Below are 21,041 nucleotides of genomic sequence, written 5' to 3'. Positions count from 1 at the left end.
CTGATGATGGTGGTGACGTGCTTGCCCCAGCTCAGCTTGCTGTCTAGGGTGACTCCAAGTAGTTTGGTGGATTCAACCACCTGCAGCTGGTAAGGGCCAACCTCCAGGGCTGGCGGTGGGATGGCAGTGGTGGAGGTGTGAAAATGCATCACCACCGTCTTGTTGGTGTTGATGGTGACATGGTTGTCTTGCGTCCAGCTCTGCAGTCGGTCCAGGATGTGTTGTAGGGGCGTGTAGTCAGGGGCTGTGTTGTTGATGGAGATGCCCACTGTAGAATCATCCACGTACTTCCAGCGATGAGGGGCGTCTAACAGTGCATTGTGGCGCCATCTTGTTTTGGCTCATGCTGCCCCCCGGAGCTCGTATTTGAGCCTCTCTTTGGAGAGGTAATCTAGAGTCCGGGTTGATAGGTGGTCTTCAGGGCAGCATGTGGATAGTCTTAGGCCAATCGGCGGTGACTGAAAAATCCCAGCTGTGTGGCGGCCAGGATTCGAACCCGCGTCCCTCCTGGATCTTCCGGACGCGTTGCCGGCACGCTAACCACTCAACCACCGCCTCCCCAAATCATGATGATGTAGTCCTCACCCATGACCTTTCCATTCCTGTTATTTATTTTCCTTTCCTTCCTTCCTTCCTTCCTTCCTTCCTTCCTTCCTTTCTTTCTTCCTTTCCTTTCCGTCAAACTAGCCAGCAATAATATTTTACTTTCCCGTCAAACTAGCAACCGATACTTGTTTCCTTTTCCGTCAAATTAGATAACTACCTAGTGTTTTTTTTTTCATTCGCGTCGCACTAGAAACCAATAATTGATTTCCTTTCCGTCAAACTACAAACCATTTATTGTTTTCTTTCCGTCTATCGAACAAACCAATAATTCCTATGCTTTCCGTCATATTAGCAAACCAATAATTGTTTTACTGTCCTTCAAACTAGAAACCAATGATTAATTTCCTTTCCATCACACGAAGCCAATATGTGTTTTCCTTTCCGTCAAACTAGAGACCAATATTTACTTTCCTTCACACTAGTCTTCACACATTCATTGCTTTCCCGACGCACAATCTCCACCCACTGCCTGACACACACACACACCAGAAAACGGAAACGTGATAACATTAATATTACTGAAGCTTTCGTTGTCGCCTCACTGATTCACCAGCATCACCTTGCCTCAGTAAGCATCAAATGTCACACGCTTCCTCTTCGACACCAGGGCTCCACTAATGCATCAGGACACACAAGGATATAAGGAGGCTTCAAGCAACCACTCGGCCTACACATCACAGCTCCCCACCATTCCTCTTCCCCGTTCATAAATCTATCTAACCTCTACATGAAACTCCTTATTATATCTCCACCAACCACATAATTTAAAACTTCTTTCCAATCATCTACCATCCTGTTTGTAAATAAGTGTTTGCCTATTTCCTTGACCCTGAATGTAACTTGCACCCATTAATGCGAGGCTGCTCTTTCCTTACGTTTTCCCCTCAGTCTGCGTATTTTACCAACGTTGCCTGTGTTTACCTCTCTTACAAAAAGTCTACGTCTTTCCAACGACTGTAATTTAATTTGTAGACTCTCAACAACTAATACTTCATTTCAGTTGTAAAACGCGGGAAAACACCGCTCGTCCGCCGCGCTTTGATTTCTACGGCGATAAATAAAGATTTGATCACCAGCAATTTTACGCGTGATGGACACTCGCGTATTGTACTTATGATTGCCAAATTTTATATTTCGAAATGTTTGTGTTACAGTTTTATGGTTTAGTAAAAGGTTGTGTTCAATTATTTCACTTCTAAAATGTTAACTTCTAGCTTTATCAATTCAAAATTTAAATTCTACAACACAAGAGTATTCCTTTTCACATTTATGACTTTGAAAAGCGTTACACTCCGTGACACAAGGTTTTCAATTACATTTATGTATTCCGAAATGCTCGCCTGTTCGGCAATTTCTAACATCGCTGTCGTTACTTTTATGCGCGCCTCAGTATCTCGTTTTATTTCACCCGACGCGGCGCCATTTTTATTGTGTTTAGCTTCCAGTGGGCGTTCTACGTGATAACGCCAAGCTGTGAGAGAGAGAGAGAGAGAGAGAGAGAGAGAGAGAGAGAGAGAGAGAGAGAGAGAGAGAGACCGCGGACCTCCTCCTCCTCCTCTCCAAGGATTGGCAAGACGCACTGGATGAAGGCCTGGACACACTCGTGGTAGCCCTGGATATTGCTGGAGCCTTTGACAGGGTTTGGCACGCGGGGCTCATTGAGAAGCTTCGCGCCAAAGGTATCCAGGGTGCCCTACTGATGCTGCTCAAGGATTACCTCCAGGGGAGGGCCTTTCAGGTGGTGATCAACGGGCAGTCCTCAAGGCCTTCACCTTCCACAGGGTTCCGTGCTTGGCCCAATCCTGTGGAACATATATATCGACGATCTCCTCCGGCAGCTATCGGCAGTGTCAGCCTACGCCGATGACTGCCAGCGCGCCGTCGAGGAGATCAACAGGCAGCTCAGCCTGGTGGAGCAGTGGAGAGAGGAGTGGCATGTCACCCTCGCCCCGGAGAAGACGCAGGCCATGGTCATCTCACGGTCCCCGGACGCCTCTCGTGCAGTCTCAGGCCACCTGCGTCTTGGAGGCAAGAGTATGCCCCTCCAGGACCACATCAAGGTCCTAGGAGTGACTGTGGACCAAAGCCTGCGCTTCGACCTCCACGTCCGAGCTGTTGCCCGCCAGGCCTCCCTGCGAGTCTCTGCTCTGCGAAGAGTAGCGGGATCCCTCGACCCACGGGGCATCCTCACTCTCTTCAAGGCACCGATACGACCGTATCTGGAGTACGGTGCCCTGTGCTGGATGGCGAGTGCTGCCACTCACATGCAGAGGCTCGACGCAGTGCAGCGACGAGCACTGCGTCTGGTGGAGGCCAGCGAGCACCTGGAGGAGTCGTCTGCCACTGTGACATCGCTGGAGCACCGCCGTGATGTCTCAACACTGGTGGTGTGTCACAAAGCCCAGGTGCAGGGAGTTCCCCACCTCAGCAGCTTGAGGCTCCCTCCACGCGCTGCCCAGAGGTTCACCCGGACTGCACTCTCCGGTGACCAGCTCGTGGAGGTGCCTCGATCACACTCCAGGCAGCACCAGCGCACATATACAGCCAGGACCACACGCCTGTGGAACATGTTCACGGCAGCCACTCCCCAAGTGGAGAAAATGAACACGCAGCAGGTGAAGCTGGCTGCTCACAGGTGGCGTGAGGGACACTTAAGTGCGCTAGTGCTATAAACTATGAATATAAAGTGACAAACTGACATTATTTCATATTGTTTTTACTTATTTTTTCTTTATTTTTTTCGTATTTTGTATTTGTATGTTTGTATGTATCAACATTCGACAATTCAATTTGTCCCATACACAGGCTCTTAGAATAATTATACCTAAAAAGTGTAATTTTGAGCCTCCTTTTTTTGTAAAAATTTCTTTAAATAAAAAAGAGAGAGAGAGAGAGAGAGAGAGAGAGAGAGAGAGAGAGAGAGAGAGAGAGAGAGAGAGAGAGAGAGAGAGAGAGAGAGAGAGAGAGAGAGAGAGAGAGAGAGAGAGAGAGAGAGACTCACCTCCACGCTACCTTCGATGCACTCGCCATCTTACCTGTAAGAGAAAGAGATAGTCATTATAATTGTTCACCTGTGACAATACACACACACACACACACACACGAGATAAGGGAAGGAGCTAAACAGGTGCCACTCCTTCGTGATAAACAATACGTGCCCGCTGCGGCATCCTCCATCACTTTCCCCGTTTTTCATGAAATTTGTCACTTGGAGGGGAACGTAATGCCTTTATCTGTTTATCGCTGGATGTTCAGGATGCTCTCGAGGTCGTTTGTTGTTATTTTTTTTCGTTGTTGTTGTTGTTGTAGATATTTTATCTTTTCTACAGGAAGTGTATGTTATTGGTTACTAATGGTAACCCTTTTTCGAAGAGAAAAAAAAAGAATGAAGGGAAGCAAGGGAAGCAAAGGGGAGGCGAAAGGGATGATATAAGAGGGGAGAAGCGGAGAAGAAAGATTTGTAATGAGAGAAAATTATTAGGGAAGAAACGAGTAGCTGGGAGAAATATAAAATAAAAACAATAATGATGACACGAAGAATAATGTTACTGTTACAACTACTGCTGCTATTACTACTACAAATAATAACAATAATAATAATAATAATAATAATAATAATAATAATAATAATAATAATAATAATAATAATAATAATAATAATAATAATAATAATAATAATAATAATAATAATAATAATAATAATAATAATAATAATAATATCAACAATAATAATAATAATAATAATAATAATAGTAGTAGTAGTAACAATGCAACATATCATATCCCAGCGAGTAGACGAGATAAATGAGACTGCTTCACTTGCAACATGTGAGAAGGGTGGGGGGGAGAGAAAGAGGGAGAGTGGGAGGGAGAGGAGGCGTGGAAGAGGGGGAGGGAGAGAAAGGAAGGACAAGAGGAGTCATGACCTATGCAAACACACACACACACACACACACACACACACACACACACACGCGCGCGCCTCAGATGACCTCAGGGCGAGCAACAGGTTGATGAGACGGCCACCAAACACCTGCCGTGATTAATTGCAGCTCTCACCTGTATTATTTGAGCGCGACGAGAGGGCGGGAAACTAATCACCTCATTGAACACCTTCCGATGACGTTCATTAGACAATTATTAGGTGTGTTAGAGCTAATAGAAAAATTATTAAGGCTTGTAGAAAACTTGATCTCTCTCTCTCTCTCTCTCTCTCTCTCTCTCTCTCTCTCTCTCTCTGAATGGTCTTTAGGTTTAGTTGAGGTAATTTAAAATGAGCGAAGGTGTTTTGGTGACAGGTGTGTGTGTGTGTGTGTGTGTGTGTGTGTGTGTGTGTGTGTGTGTGTGTGTGTGTGTGTGTGAAGAAGAAGAAGAAGAAGAAGAAAAAGAAGAAGAAGAAAGAAAGAAAGAAAGAAAGAAAGAAAAGGAAAAAGGAAAAACCACAAAGCAACAACATCACCTCCCACGCAATCCTCCTCCTCCTCCTCCTCCTCCTCCTCCTCCTCCTCCTCCCTATTATTATCACCTCTATCATCATCAGTCATTATCAATTATTTTGTTATCTCCACAGTTACGTCACATTCTCTCTCTCTCTCTCTCTCTCTCTCTTTATTCTTCACTTCCATTCCTCATTCTTTTCATTTTTCTTCTTCTCCTTTATTTTCTTCACCATCATCCCGAATTACTTTCTTCTTTTCCTTCGTTTCCATTATCATTTTTCTCTTCCTATCCTTTCCCTTCTATTCTTTTTGCTACTCTTCACTTCTCCCTCCTTTTCGGTTTTCTCCCATTCCTCTCTCTATGTCTTCCTTTCCCTTCCCTACCGTTCCCTCACATTCCCTGCCCCTCCCCTCTTCTTCCTTTCCATTATTTGCATTCATTTCTTATCGTCTACCCTTCCCTATCCTACCCATCTCCCTTTCTCTCCTTTCCCTTTCCCTTCCACTCCTCTCCCTATTCCCTCTCCTTTAATTTCCTTCCCACCCTCCCCTTTCCTTTCCTTACTGGTGATTCTCTTCCATATCCTTCCCTTCCTTCCTTCCTTTCCTTTCTCGTTCTATTCCCTCTTGTAAATAACCCTTCCCTCCCTTCCCTTTTTTTCCTTATTATTCCTTCTCCTCCACTTCCTTTCCTTCCCTTTCCCTCATTCCTCCCCCTCCCCTTCCTCCATCCCTTCTTTTCTCTTCCCTCTCATTCCTCTACTGTTCCTTTTCTTACATTTCCTTCCCTTTTCCTATTTTTCCTTCCCCTACCTTCCTCCCCTTTCTTTCCTTCCTCTATCTCTTCTTCTCTTCCCTTCCCTTCCCTTCCCCTAACGTTTCTTCTATTCCATTTCCTTTCCCTTCCTTCCTTTCTTCCCTTCCTCCCATTTCTTTCCTTCCTCTATCTCTTCTTCTCTTCCCTTCCCTTCCCTTCCCCTAATGTTTCTTCTCTTCCATTTCCTTTCCCTTCCCTACTCCCCTTCCTCTTCCCTTTCTTCCCTTCCTCCCCTTCCTTTCCTTCCTCCATCTCTTCTTCTCTTCCCTTCCCTTCCCTTCCCTTCCCCTAATGTTTCTTCTCTTCCATTTCCTTTCCCTTCCCTACTCCCCTTCCTCTTCCCTTTCTTCCCTTCCTCCCCTTCCTTTCCTTCCTCCCTCTTCCCTTCCTTTCCTTCCCTTCCTCCCCTTTCTTTCCTTCCTCTATCTCTTCTTCTCTTCCCTTCCCTTCCCTTCCCCTAACGTTTCTTCTATTCCATTTCCTTTCCCTTCCCTACTCCCCTTCCTCTTCCCTTCCTTTCCTTCCCTTCCTTCCCTTCCTTTCCTTCCTCGTTCACGCCAAGAATTACTGGCTGGACGCTGGGAACTTTTACTTTCTCAGGCAAAAAAAAAAAAAAAAGCAGGAAGTTACTCAAACACGTGAGAAGTGTGTCAGTAACCCCCCCCCCCCCTCTGCCTCCCTCCTCCTTCACTCCTCCTTCCTTCCTTCCCTCCATCATCCACCTCCATTACCACCACCACCACCACTGCCTCCTTCACTCACACTCAAGAGTCAACCACCCCCCACAAACACATGCATCACAGTTCCTCCTCCTCCTCCTCCTCCTCCTCCTCCTCCTATTTACTCCCTCTCTTCTATTACCTTCCTTCCTTCCCCAATCTTCCCTTCTCATTCTTTTATATTTCCTTTTCACTCAGTTCAATCCTTCTCTTTTTTTCTCCTTTTCTTATTTTTCTTCCCTACCCATTCATCCTCCTTGATTCCCTTTCTGTCTATTGGTATGTCTCTTTCTCACACGTTCTTACCAATAGATACAAACAGACATAAAGACATAAGCAGGAGGAGAGATTATTTGCTATTTTTCAATCACTTTAATTCAGTTTTCTCTCATTCTCCTATTTCTTGCTCACTCATTCATCCTCATTGATTCCCCTTTTGTTTATCTGTTAGTCTCTCTCATACATACAGAGACACAAACAGAGACACAGAAAGGCAGGCAGTCAGACTCATTGTTATTTTGTCTGTCTTTTTACTCTTCTATCTATAATTCTCTCTATTTCTTACCTACCTATCCGTCTGTTTATCTCTCTTATACATTCTTACAGACAGAAGAGACAGACAGACAGAGAGACACTACGGACAGACAGACGCAGACTCCTATAGTATCAATTTATAAAGGAAAGTAAACAAGGCCGCGAGGCATCAAAACGGCAATTGCGATGAAGATAAAAAAAGAGAGAATTCGAAACGACAACAAAAGCTGCCTAAGAGGATTACGAAGAGATTGATAAAAGTTCACGGTAGTCGCGTCAAAGAGGCAAACAAAAGGCTGCCGAGGGTGTGTGTGTGTGCCTGTGCGAGTAGTTAGTGGGTTGAAAATAAAGAAAACAGCAGAAATTAAGAGGGAAAAAGAAAAAGGTGAGGGAGAAGAAAAAGCAGCAATAAGAATACGACAAAGATGGCGAAGAAAAAAGAAAAAGAGCAAGAATAACATGAAGAACAAGAACAACAGTAATATGAAGAACAAGAACAGTAACATGAAGAACAAGAACAACAGTAACATGAAGAACAAGAACAACAGTAACATGAAGAACAAGAACAACAGTAACATGAAGAACAAGAACAACAGTAACATGAAGAACAAGAACAGTAACATGAAGGACAAGAACAACAGTAACATGATGAACAAGAACAACAGTAACATGATGAACAAGAACAACAGTAACATGATGAACAAGAACAACAGTAACATGATGAACAAGAACAACAGTAACATGATGAACAAGAACAACAGTAACATGAAGAACAAGAACAACAGTAACATGAAGGACAAGAACAACAGTAACATGAAGAACAAGAACAACAGTAACATGAAGAACAAGAACAACAGTAACATGAAGAACAAGAACAACAGTAACATGAAGGACAAGAACAACAGTAAAATGAAGAACAAGAACAACAGTAACATGATGAACAAGAACAACAGTAATATGAAGAACAAGAACAACAGTAAAATGAAGAACAAGAACAACAGTAACATGATGAACAAGAACAACAGTAATATGAAGAACAAGAACAACAGTAACATGAAGAACAAGAACAACAGTAATATGAAGAACAAGAACAACAGTAACATGAAGAACAAGAACAACAGTAATATGAAGAACAAGAACAGTAACATGAAGAACAAGAACAACAGTAACATGAAGAACAAGAACAACAGTAACATGAAGAACAAGAACAGTAACATGAAGAACAAGAACAACAGTAACATGAAGAACAAGAACAACAGTAACATGAAGAACAAGAACAACAGTAACATGAACAAGAACAACAGTAACATGATGAACAAGAACAACAGTAACATGATGAACAAGAACAACCATAACATGAAGAACAAGAACAAGAACAGTAACATGAAGAACAAGAACAACAGTAACATGAAGAACAAGAACAACAGTAACATGAAGAACAAGAACAACAGTAACATGAAGAACAAGAACAACAGTAACATGAAGAACAAGAACAACAGTAACATGAAGAACAAGAACAGTAACATGAAGAACAAGAACAACAGCAATATGAAGAACAAGAACAAGAACAGTAACATGAAGAACAAGAACAACAGTAACATGAAGAACAAGAACAACAGCAATATGAAGAACAAGAACAAGAACAGTAACATGAAGAACAAGAACAACAGTAACATGAAGAACAAGAACAACAGTAACATGAAGAACAAGAACAACAGCAATATGAAGAACAAGAACAATAGTAACATGAAGAACAAGAACAAGAACAACAGTAATATGAAGAACAAGAACAACAGTAACATGAACAAGAACACGGGAGGAAGAAAAAGAAGAGAAAGAAGAGAACAATAACAAAAACAGCAGCATTATAAAGACGATGACGATGAAAAAGAAGAAAAAGAGCATCAACAACAAGAACAAATGTACCATGAAGAAGAAGAAGAAACAAGAACAGGAACAAAACGAAGAAAAAGAACAAGAACAAGAGGAAAAAAAGAAAAAAGAAGACACGGTCAAAGAAAAAGTTGAAATAGTAGTAGAAAAAGAACACGACCAATCAGGAGAGAACGCGACGAGGGGTTCGAACGCTATCAGGAAGTTGGGATCAGTTGGGATCAGGAGGTCATTAGTAAGCCGGGATGAGCCGCGGATCAGGAGCAGGATCAGTGGAGCCTCTGACGACGATAAGAAAGGGAGACAGTCAACAACAAAGAAAAGTGAAAGAAAAAAATATATAGTTAATGATAAGAACATAAAATAAGAACGTAAGGAGTCTGCAGGAGTCCGGTAGGCCTATACAAGGCAGCTCCTGTAAGCCTACCCCACCTTACCTCACTATCCATGAATTTATCCAGCCTCTTCTTGAATGTATCTATGGTACTGGCACTGATAACATGACTGCCAAGCCTGTTCCACTCATCCACAACTCTACTGGTAAACCAATTCTTGCCTATGCCTTTGTTGAATCTGAATTTATTTAACTTAAAACCATTGCTACGTGTCCTACCTGGCTCGTTCACAACAAAAACCTTATTAACATCCCCTTTTTAAAGCCCTTCATCCATTTATAAACTTCAATCGTCTCCTCTTGACCTTCGCCTTTCTAGAGAATGCAGATTTAAATGTTTGTCTATCGTCATATCCTCATAAGTTATGTTTCACCCCCCTTGAATCATTTGTGTCATCCTACTCGGTACAGATTCTAACATCTTGATATCCATTCTATAGTAGGGTGAACAAAACTCAACCGCAAAATCAAGATGAGGTCTAACTAATGCTAAGTAAAACTTGAGGATGACTTCAGCGCTCCTATTGCTTACGCTCCTTGATATGAAACCCAGTACCCTGTTTGCACGATTCCTAGCCTGAATGCATTGAGCCCTAGGATAGAGGTTAGTGCTAAGACTCCTAAATCCCTCTGATACCCAGGCCTGCTTAGAGGAGTGTCATTTAAGGAGTAATTCCTACCAACACTCAGAAAATCAGAATACTATAGTATTCTGATTTTCTGAGTGTTGGTAGGAATTACTCCTTAAATGATCCACTTCCCGACATTGAATTCCAACTGCCACTTCCTAGCCCAATCATATAGTCTGTCTAGCTCATCAAGAAGAACGCTAGCGTCCTAGTTTGATTTAATTACTCTACAGATCTTTGTATCATCTGCGAACTTACTGACATTATTATTGATTCCTGTGTCCAAATCGCTGAAGTAAATGATAAAAAGCAGCGGACCCAGTACCGACCGCTGTGGTACTCCACTCGTAACACAGCCTTAGTCAAATTTTTTACCTCTGATTTGCACTCTCTGCTTCCTAATTCTAAGCCACGCCCTGATCCAGTTCAAGACTTTCCCATCTACGCCGTGAGCCTGTAATTTTAGCAACAGCCGGTGGTGAGGGATCCTGTCGAACGCTTTACTGAAATCTAGATATAGTATGTCACAGTATGACGCTAAACACACACACACACACACACACACACACACACACACACACACACACACACACACAGACACACACTTACAGATATACAAGGGAGGTGGGTAAAAAGGGTTGGAGAGGAAACAGAAGTGATGATAAAGAAGAAAGAGAGGAGGAGGAGGAGGAGGAGAAGTCACTGAGGAAAGTAAAGAAAGTAAATGTGAGAAATTATAAAAACAAAAAACAATCTTAGAGAGAGAGAGAGAGAGAGAGAGAGAGAGAGAGAGAGAGAGAGAGAGAGAGAGAGAGAGAGAGAGAGAGCTCGCGTCAGGTGGGTGTGGGGTGGGAGAGAGTGCAGCGGAATGACGTCATGAGGTCCTTTAACCCGTGCGTGACAGGCTGGGGAGCAGGTGTGCCGAGACAGGTGAGTAGCAGGAGGGAAGGGGGGGGGGGGGGAGAGGGAAGGAGAAGGGAGAGCGGGGAAGGAAAAGGGGCGGGAGAGGTAGAGACGAGATAAAAGGGAAGGAAGAAAGGAGGGAAAGACGCGAAAGAAGGAAGGAGGGGAAGAAAGGAGGGCGATAAGGATGAATGATGGGAGGGAAGGAAGAAAGAAATGGCGGAAAAAGGGAAAGAAGGACGAAGGGAGAGTGTGGAAGGGGTCATGGAAGAGAGGAGAAACTGAAGGAAAGGAAAGAAGAAAAGAAAAAGGGAAAGACGAGAAAGAAAGGAGAGGAAGAATGGATGGTGATAGGGGAGAAAAAAGGAAGGATTGAAAAAGGGAAAAGAAGGATGGAACGAGAAACTGGAAAGGGTAGGAAGAAGAAAAAGGAGAATAATAGGTAGGAGTAGGGATGTATAAGAGGGAAAGAAGTGAAGGTAGAAGGAAGAAAATAGGAAAGAAGTAGTAGAAAAGAATAAGAAGAGAAACAACAGAAGGAAAAGTAAAAAGGAGGAATATTGGGAAAAGAAGGAAATAAATCTGGGAGGAAGAAAAAAAAGGAAACGGGGAAAAATAGGGAAAAAACCGGGAAGTATAAAAAAGAAACGACGGGTAGTAGGGAAAAAAAGGAAAACCGTGATAGAGGGAGATGGATGGAAGATAAACGGAGGGGAAAAAAAAGAATCGGGTGAATAGAGGTTGATGAAGAAAGAGCGATGCAATAAGGTGGAGGCGAGAGGGAAAAAATGGAGGAAAGAAGAAAAGGTAGGAGGGAAATAAAAGTGGTGAAACGAGTGATTTGTAACACCTCAGCCTTAAACCTTTTCTTGCCTTTAAAGGGGAAAAAAATGGGCTGGACAGTCATAGAGAAGCGTAAGGGGTGTTTGACGTCAGAGCGCGCGTGTGTGTTTGTGTTTGTGTGTGTGTGTGTGTGTGTGTGTGTGTGTGTGTGTGTGTGTGTGTGTGTGAGGCAGTGACGAATGTTAGGAAGCTGACAACACCGGTAGGACTGGCAGTGTGATGACGTGGTGGTGGTGATGACGATGGTGGTGACTGTGGTGGTGATGGTGGTAGAGGAGGTGGTGGTGACTGGTGGTGGTGATGGTGGTAGAGGAGGTGGTGGTGACTGGTGGTGGTGAAGGCGGCAGTACGCACTCATAATAATGGATGGATAATTAGATAGATAGAAAGATAGATAGATAAAAAGATAGAGATTGATATAATGGCGGAAAATGATTGATAGACAGATAAGCAGATAAATAGATACCAAGTTCATGAACACACACACACACACACACACACACACACACACACACACACACACACACACACACACACAATTACAATCATAAGTTATTACGGTTCATAAAAGAAGAAAAAAAGCGCAACTTCCTTTTAAACCACCAAACTATTTCGTGAAACCGAAGCAACACACATAAATACATAAAAAAGTAAGTAAACACAATCAACAAAAGACCTTCAATAACCAATTCAAATTATAAACAAAAAAAAAAGAGAAAATAGGGAAAAGCATAGCAGTAAAGAATCTCATGCAACACAACACAAATAAGAACAGGGAAAAAAAACGGAATTAAGAAAAAAAATAAACATGAAGGCTGCACACTAATACTAACTCGGATTCACGACAAGGTAAGAATTAGGCGGGTGAGTAGGTAGGTAGGCCGCGTTGATTAATTACAGTGGACAGGTGAGCGGAACGTGACTTTACCTGGGCAGGGAGAGTGAGGGAGGGAGGGACAGAATGATGGGTTTCGGAGGGGTAAGGGGGGGGAAGGGACGCTAATTCTTTGACTACCTCCGCGACAGAAAGCCTTTGTTCCTACTCTAATTAATGCCCAATGGTGGTGGTGGTGGTGGTGGCTGTGGTGGTGGTGGTGGTGGTGGAGAAAAGGATGCGAGAAAGGGGCGTCGACCTGAGATGAAGTGGAGCAAAGGAGTTAAAGGTGAAGAGGAGGAGGAAACATGGAAACATGGACTATCAGGCAGCCTGCTTTCAGTGATTTAATCAATCCGTTAGCCATTGGAGTGGCCTGCAGAGAAGGATTAAAGCACTTGTGTATCTACTCCTGGATACGTTCAGTTCACTCCCGATGCAGCAAAGTGGCGATCGATGCGATTCTTGAAGGAGTTGATTGTCTCTGCGCTAACCACTTCTAGAAGGAGGAGGAGGAGGAGGAGAAGATAGAAAATGAGGGAGATTGGGAGATAATTAAGTGCCACAATACTAAGGCAAAACGTCCGTCTCTCTCTCTCTCTCTCTCTCTCTCTCTCTCTCTCTCTCTCTCTCTCTCGGCCAGGTGTACGGGAAGCGTGTAGACGATAACGAGATAAGAGTTCACACCTGCTGCCCGTCGCCTCAAGCCTCCACACACCTGTCCTCCTCATCTCGAAGGCACTGGTAATCACAGGAAGGGGGGGCGAGGGTCTCTCTCTCTCTCTCTCTCTCTCTCTCTCTCTCTCTCTCTCTCTCTCTCTCTCTCTCTCTCTCACAGCCCGGGGGGAGAGAGAGGGAAGTGGAATGCAAACAAAGGTGTGTGTGTGTGTGTGTGTGTGTGTGTGTGTGTGTGTGTGTGTGTGTGTGTGTGTGTGTGTGTGTTTGTGTGTGTGTGTGTGTGTGTGTGTGTGTGTGTGTGTGTGAAGGAGAGAGAAAGAGAATAAAAAAGATAGAAAGACAGAGAATGAGTGAGAAAGAGACAGAGAAAGAATGTGAAAGAGACAGAGAAAGAGAGAGAGAGAGAGAGAGAGAGAGAGAGAGAGAGAGAGAGAGAGAGAGAGAGAGAGAGAGAGAGAGAGAGAGAGAGAGAGAGAGAGAGAGAGAGAGAGAGAGAGAGAGAGAGAGAGAGAGAGAGAGAGAGAGAGAGAGAGAGATGCAAGGAAATGGAATGTGAGTAAATGAACAACTATCGTATGAACGAGTAAATAGGATACGTAAATAGGTAAAGAAAGAGCGACAGATGTGTAGATAGATAGATAGGTAGATAGATAGATAGGTAGATAGATAGATAGATAGACAGATAGATGTAGGGAAATGGAGAGTGAGTAAAAGAATTAGTCAACTACCGAATAAAGACGTACGTAGGATAGGTAAATAGATAAAGATAGACAGATGTATAAGGATGTGTAGAAAGGCAAATAGCTAAAAACAGTAGTTGAATATATATAAAATGACAAAAGAGATATAAAGATTAGTAAAAGTAAAGAATAACTAAATAGATGACACTCCAATAAGCAAAAACAACACAAAATAGGTAATAAAATAAATAACAAACAAATAACTAGGTAAACTAATCGAATACATAACTACACACACACATACGACCAAACACAAAACAGGCAAAGAAATGCAAAGGGGGGGATGCATAAAGAGGGGAAACAGGGGGTGGGGGTGGGGGGCATGCAGAAGTGTAGCAAGGGGGATAGCGGGATTGGGGGGTTCAAGAAGGGGTGTAGCAGGTGAGGGGAAGGTTACAGGGAGGGGCGTAATAAGGGGATTTGTAGGCAGGAAGGGAACCGCAAGAGGGGAGGGGGGGAAAGGAGAATGCATATCACACACTCGCTTCTTTTCTATCTCTTCTTGTCTTCCTGTCTAATGAATGAAGACGGTAAACATTAACACTGTAACAAGAACTGATACATATGCACAAGGGTAACGGTACTCTGCTTGCTCAAGGAACGGTGTGACGTAAGTATTAGTGGGAATTGAAGAGACTTATAACCTGGCCGGAAAAAATGTAGTAGTAGTAGTAGTAGTAGTAGTAGTAGTAGTAGTAGTAGTAGTAGTAGTAGTAGTAGTAGTAGTAGTAGTAGTGGTGGTGGTGGTGGTGGTGCATGAGTGTCAGTCTATAAAATATTCATATTGATTTTTTATTCATAAACAACCCTATCTAGACTCCCTTCGCTTCCCCGCCCCTTTTACCTCTTTACCCAGTAACAATTAAGTACTGTAGCATCAAAAGCAGCATCAGCAGCGTCTCCAGATAGAACACCACCCCATACAATGCCCAGTCTTTCACCATACGCAGCATCCTTCTTTCACCGCGTCATCTCGTCTCTGCCACCCTCCCGTCCTCACCCACCACCAACACCACCACCATCACGCCTGACGCACTCCTTTCACAACGCTGATCCCCTCGATTTTTTTCTATTCCTTCAACGTGACCGTAATGCCTCTATATAACACTTTCCTCTGTATCCGGCAGTCAAACAAGGTAGTAGGGGTAGCAGGAGTAGTAGGAGTAGCAACAAAAGTAGTAGTACTACAGTAGTGTAGTAGCACTAAAGTCTGTTCACTTAAGTCCGACCCAAGCTGACAACATAAGCCTAAGCGTGTTTGCAAGCTGAGTGCTGATTGGCTACTGCTATGGCTTCCAAGTTTTCTTTAACCTGTTTGTGTTTATCTCACGCAGCACTTTCTGCTAATCTGCACTGTGCTTACGAACACGTTTGGGTTTATGTTGTCAGCTTGGGTCAGACTTAAGTGAACAGACTCTAGTAAGGCAGGCGGTGGCCGAGTGGTCGGCGTGCGGGTGTGGTGAGCCCGTGGGCCAAGGTTCGAATCCCACCGAAACACGTTGATTTTTCAAACCATCGCCGAGTGGAGGTCCAGATCATCAATCAACCCTAATTTCAGCGACTTCGGTCAAGAGGAGCACCGGGGGGCGCAAAAAAAAAAAAAATAGTTTCTCCACCTATCAACCCGACACAGCCTTCCAAACACTTGTCACCTTATTCTACATTAAACATCCTCGGTCTGTCCTTAACTCAAAATCTCAACTGAAAACCTCTTATCTTCTCTCTCACTAAATCAGCTTCCTAGCTCGAGGGTTGGCGTTCTTTATCGTCTTCGACAGTTCTTTTCCCCCTCCCTGATGATGTCCATATATAAGGTACTTGTCCGCCCTCGTATGGAGTAAGTATCTCATGTGTGGGGGGGCTCCACTCACACAGCTCTCTTGGACAGAGTAGAGTCTAAGGCTCTTCGTCCCATCAACTCCCCTCCTCATACTGATAGTCTTATACCTCTTAAATTCCGCCGCCATGTTGCATTACTTTCTATCTTCTATCGATATTTTCACGCTGACTGTTCTTCTGAACTTGCTAACTGCATGCCTCCCCCCCTTCCCGCGGCCCCGCGGCACACGACTTTCTACTCAAGCTCATCCCTATGCTGTCTAAATTCCTTATGCAAGAGTTAACCAGCATCTTCACTCTTTCATCCCTCACGCTGGTAAAGTCTTGAACAATCTTCCTTCATCTGTATTTCCTCCTGCCTACGATTTGAACTCTTTCAAGAGGAGAGTATCGGGACACCTTTCCTCCTGAAGTTGACCTCTTTTTTGGCCACTCTTCTTAACTCTTATTTATAGGGGCAATGATAAGCGGGCTTTTTTCCACAAGTTTTTTTTTTTTGTTTGTTTTTTTTTGCCCTTGAGCTGGCTCCTTTCCTGTAAAAAAAAAGCCATATATCACGTCAGCCACTAAAATCAAAACTCGCCTGTGCCACTAACGGGCTGGGGTCGTCGAAGAGACCCCTCAAGAAAGCCTACCGGCGCTACAGCCAGCACCTAAAAAAGTATTGGTTTTACATGTGAGCAGATAACACACACACACACACACACACACACACACACACACACACACACACACACACAGGTAGAGTAATACAGGTGGCGGGATCCTGCACCGGCAAACCCAAACCTAAATCAGGAAGAGGCCGGAGAGGAGGAAGAGGAATAGGAGGAGGGAAAAAAATTACAGAAAAAGAATTGTAATATTTATGATGACGAAGATGACGAAAGGAGGGATGGACACAGGAAAGAATGGAAAAAATGAGACATAGGCGGAGAACGTGGAAAAGCGGATGATGAGACAGTGCTGGCTGGGCGTATAATTAGGTGCGGTGATTCAGGTCCTGGAGTGGCTCCTTATAAAACACCTGCTGACGTCATATTGAGTAACAAGGTGAGGTGCATGGGACAGGCCAGAAGTAAGAGATATCCGCTTCGGAAGGTGTTGGATTACTCACTTTATACTCAACCATTCGCTCGCTCACTCACTCCCGGATCCACATGTAAAAATAAATAATTGGGTTAAACCGTTTTATTTTTTATTTTTTTGCCTTCATTACTGTTATCTTTTTTTCTTTTCCTCTTCTGCTTCGTGAGCTATTTTTGGTTTCCTCACCTTATTCATTCATTCATTCGTTCACTCACTCACTCACTCCTGGATCCACATACACAAAAATATAGCAAGTCCAAATACTTATTTTTCTCTTTGCCGTATCATTATCTTTTTCTTTTCCCTCAACTTTTATTTTTGATTGATTTGAGTTTTTTCTTGCTGCTTAAAGCTTCATACTTTCTTGAAAAACTTTTCTTTATTTTCTTCTTCTTCTTCTTCTTCTTCTTCTTCTTCTTCTTCTTCTTTTTCTTCTTCTTCTTCTTCTTCTTCTTCATCTATTTTTATATGACTCAGTTCATACATAGCGCTATAAGTTTCACGCTGTCTTGATGAACTTTTTTTTTCTTTCTTATTCTTCATACTATTATTATTATTATTATTATTATTATTATTATTATTATTATTATTATTATTATAACCATTAATATTATTATTATCATTGTTATTATTATTATAGCTATTACTATTATAACTAATAATACTGCTGTTCTTTTTTTTATTGATTTTGTTAAATTTTCTTCATCGTCGTCGTTTTTTTATTATTTTTCTTCTTTTTCTTCTCCTTTTTCCTCTTCTTCTTCTTCTTCTTCTTCTTCTTCTTCTTCTTCTTCTTCTTTTTTCCTTCTCCTTTTATTTCTTCCTCTTCTTCTTCCTTTTCTTTCTTTCTTTTTCTTCTTTTTCAAATTTCTTCTTTTCATTTCGCTATCTTCTTCAGCTTTCACCTTCTCCTTCAGCTTACTCCTTCTTCTCTTCCATCTTCTCCTTCAGTTTTCTTGTTCTTGTTCTTGTTTTTGTTCTTCTTCTTTTCCTTTTTATTATTATTTTCCTTCTTTTATTTCTTCCTCTTCTTCTTCGTTTTCTTTTTTTTTCTTCTTCATCTTTCTTCTTTTCATACAGCTATCTTCAGCTTTCTTCTCCTACTCCTTCAGCTTTCTTGTTCTTTTTGTTCTTGTTCTTGTTCTTCTTTTTCTTCTTCTTTTTCTTCGTCTTCATTTAATTCTTTTGTTTTCTTCTCTTCTTCTTTTCCTTTTTCTTTTTCATCTTTCTTCTCTTCACTCAGTTATCTTCTTCCCGTTCAGTTATCTTCTTCAGCTTTCTTTTTCTTCATCTTCTTCTCCCTCTTCTTCTTCTTCTTCTTCTTCTTTTATTCCTTTTGTTTTCTTCTCTTCTTTTATCCTTTTTCATCTTTCATCTTTTCATACAACGATCTTTTTCCCTTTCAGCTATCTTCTTCTATTTTAGCTTTTTTCTTCTTTAGCTTTCTTTTTCTTCTTTTCCTTCTTTTCCTTATTATTATTATTATTATTATTATTATTATTATTATTATTATTATTATTATTTCTTCTTCTTGTTCTATTTTTATATGCTTGAGTTCTTTCATGGCGGTAAAAGTTTCAAACTACCTTCAGGAACTTATTTTCTTTCTTTTATTTCTTCTTCCCACTGTTTCTCTTGTCGATCTTGCTCTTTTTGGTTCTTTTTCTTCCTCTCTTTCGTCGTCGTCTTCACTTGGTTACTATTTTTTTGTCACTTTTCTTCTTTCTCTTTTCCTCTTCCTCTACGGGCTCACCCATAACGCCATCCATCCCGCCGTCGCCCGCCAGCACTATCCATTCGCAGAAATATCTCCTTTCACGCTCACTAAATCACAAACAACCTTCGCTAATGGACTGCGGCGCGCACCTGATGCCTCCTCGTCTTCGCCCTAGGACACCTGCGACTCCTATTACCTTGGCTGCCCTCACCTGCCCTTACCTCGACCCACCTGTGTCCGACCATACCACCCCCACCCAACGGAGAAAATAGATATAGATAGAGATAGATAGATAGATAGATAGAGAAAATGTTAAAGAAGGTGACAGGGTCCATATGGTGATAATACATTAATTTTTACCTTAGTTAACAATTTATGTGTTTTATTCTTTTTCAACGTTTTTTTTATTATTTTTTATTCATATTCATCAAAGCTTATGATGGGAATGGAGGTATAAGCTTAAGCCACTCAGTTATGTGTTCAGGTATTTGGTTATTGTTGTTAGTATTAGTATTAGTATTATTGTTATTATCATTATTATTATTACACACCATATCTTAAATCCTTCCGTCCTCCCATCCCATTATTATTTTTATGCACATTTTCCATCCTTCCTTCTTCCCATCCTTTTTCCTTTCTTCCTTTTTTTTTCATTATTTAATTTGTATCTTCCTTCCTATCTTCCTTCCTTCCTTCCTTCTTCCTTTCCTTCCCATCCCAAATATATACCACATTCTAATCCATAAACTATCCACATACACCACTTCCTTCCTTCCTACCGTTGTTTTCTTTTCTTCGTAATTTTGCTTGTTCTTTCCTTCACTCCCTCCCATCCTTCCTTCCCTTTATCATTCTTTCGTTTGTTCCTCCCTTTCCCTCACTCCTTCTTCCTACACTCCACACACATCCCTTAATATCGCATCCACACTCCTCTCATCCTTCCTTCCTTCCCCTTCTCATCCTTTCCTTCTCCTTTTCGTTCTTTTTCCTTCCTCACTCCCTCTCATTCTTAATCCATACCACACACATCACCATCGCATCCCACACACTCATAACTCAAACACACCACGATTTTAGGCAGTACTCACATGCCATACAATCACTCCCACACCCAGATCATGCCACACCATTTCCCTTTACGGTATTTCCACTGTAGTCTCCCACCCATTCCCCTCAAAAGTCGTTCATCAGCATATCATAACTTTCAATTGGTTTTACACATCTGTTGCTTCACTGACATCCCTGGCACACCTTGACTGACACTTTTCACCGTTTAGTCATTATGTAAATCACGGCACACCTCACAACATAACATATGAGGATAAAATAATGTGTAATCCTTCCATACCCATTCGCTACCCATCAAAAAAACATTATATCCCATTATTACACTGCATCTATCACAGTAGCATGAAATCACTCCGCACCCATTCGCTACCCATTCCAAAGCCCATTACACAATTACCACACCCATTGGTTACCCTTGAGCCTAAGCAATTAAGTCCTAACACACACTCCTCTCCTCCCATACACACACAAGCCACTTCCCATGCTCACCTAACCTAACCTATCAAACACTTTTCCTATCTAGTCTTCATAGCATTAGTCGCTTTCAAGTATAAGGATTTCACATTTTCCAGATAAATAGCTTAACCACCAAATCTAACCAAACCTATCCTAACCAAACAAACCTTAACCTATCCTAACCAAATCTAATCTAACCTATCCTAACCAAACTTAACCTAACCTATCCTAACCGAACCTATCCTAATCAAACATACCCTAACCTATCCTAACCAAACCTAATCTAGCCTATCCTAACCCAACCTAACCTAACCTATCCTAACCAAACCTAATCTAACCTATCCTAACCCAACCTAACCCAACCTATCCTAACCAAATCTGACATAACCTATCCTAACCAAAGCTAACCTAACCTATCCTAACCAAACCTGACCTAACCCATCCTAACCAAACCTGACCTAACCCATCCTAACCAAACATACCCTAACCTATCCTAACCAAACCTAACCTAACCTATCCTAACCAAACCTAACCTAACCTATCCTAACCCAACCTAACCTAATCCATCCTAACCAAACCTGACATAACCTATCCTAACGAAACCTAACCAAACCTATCCTAACCAAACCTAACCAAACCAATCCTAACCAAACCTGACCTAACCAATTCTAACCAAACCAGACCTAACCTATCCTAACCATACCGGACCTAACCTATCCTAACCAAACCTAACCTAACCTATCCTAACCAAACCGGATCTAACCTAACCAAACCGGACCTAACCTATCCTAACCAGACCTAAGCAA

At 42.2% G+C, this 21,041-nt stretch overlaps 1 long non-coding RNA gene across 1 annotated transcript in view; it reads right to left on the bottom strand.

The window, feature by feature from the left end:
- LOC127008123 (uncharacterized) overlaps positions 1–21,041 on the bottom strand; it is a 133,160-nt gene that overhangs the window by 54,410 nt on the left and 57,709 nt on the right. Inside the window, exon 3 of the long non-coding RNA XR_007760817.1 lies at positions 3,608–3,641. This is a non-coding gene — a long non-coding RNA (uncharacterized LOC127008123). The remainder of the gene's footprint in view (positions 1–3,607; positions 3,642–21,041) is intronic.

This window comes from Eriocheir sinensis, chromosome 37 (assembly GCF_024679095.1).
Source record: "Eriocheir sinensis breed Jianghai 21 chromosome 37, ASM2467909v1, whole genome shotgun sequence".
Taxonomy (NCBI): Eukaryota; Metazoa; Arthropoda; class Malacostraca; order Decapoda; family Varunidae; genus Eriocheir; species Eriocheir sinensis.
Note: the sequence above shows the minus strand (reverse complement) of the source record. Positions and strands in the feature narration are given on the sequence as shown.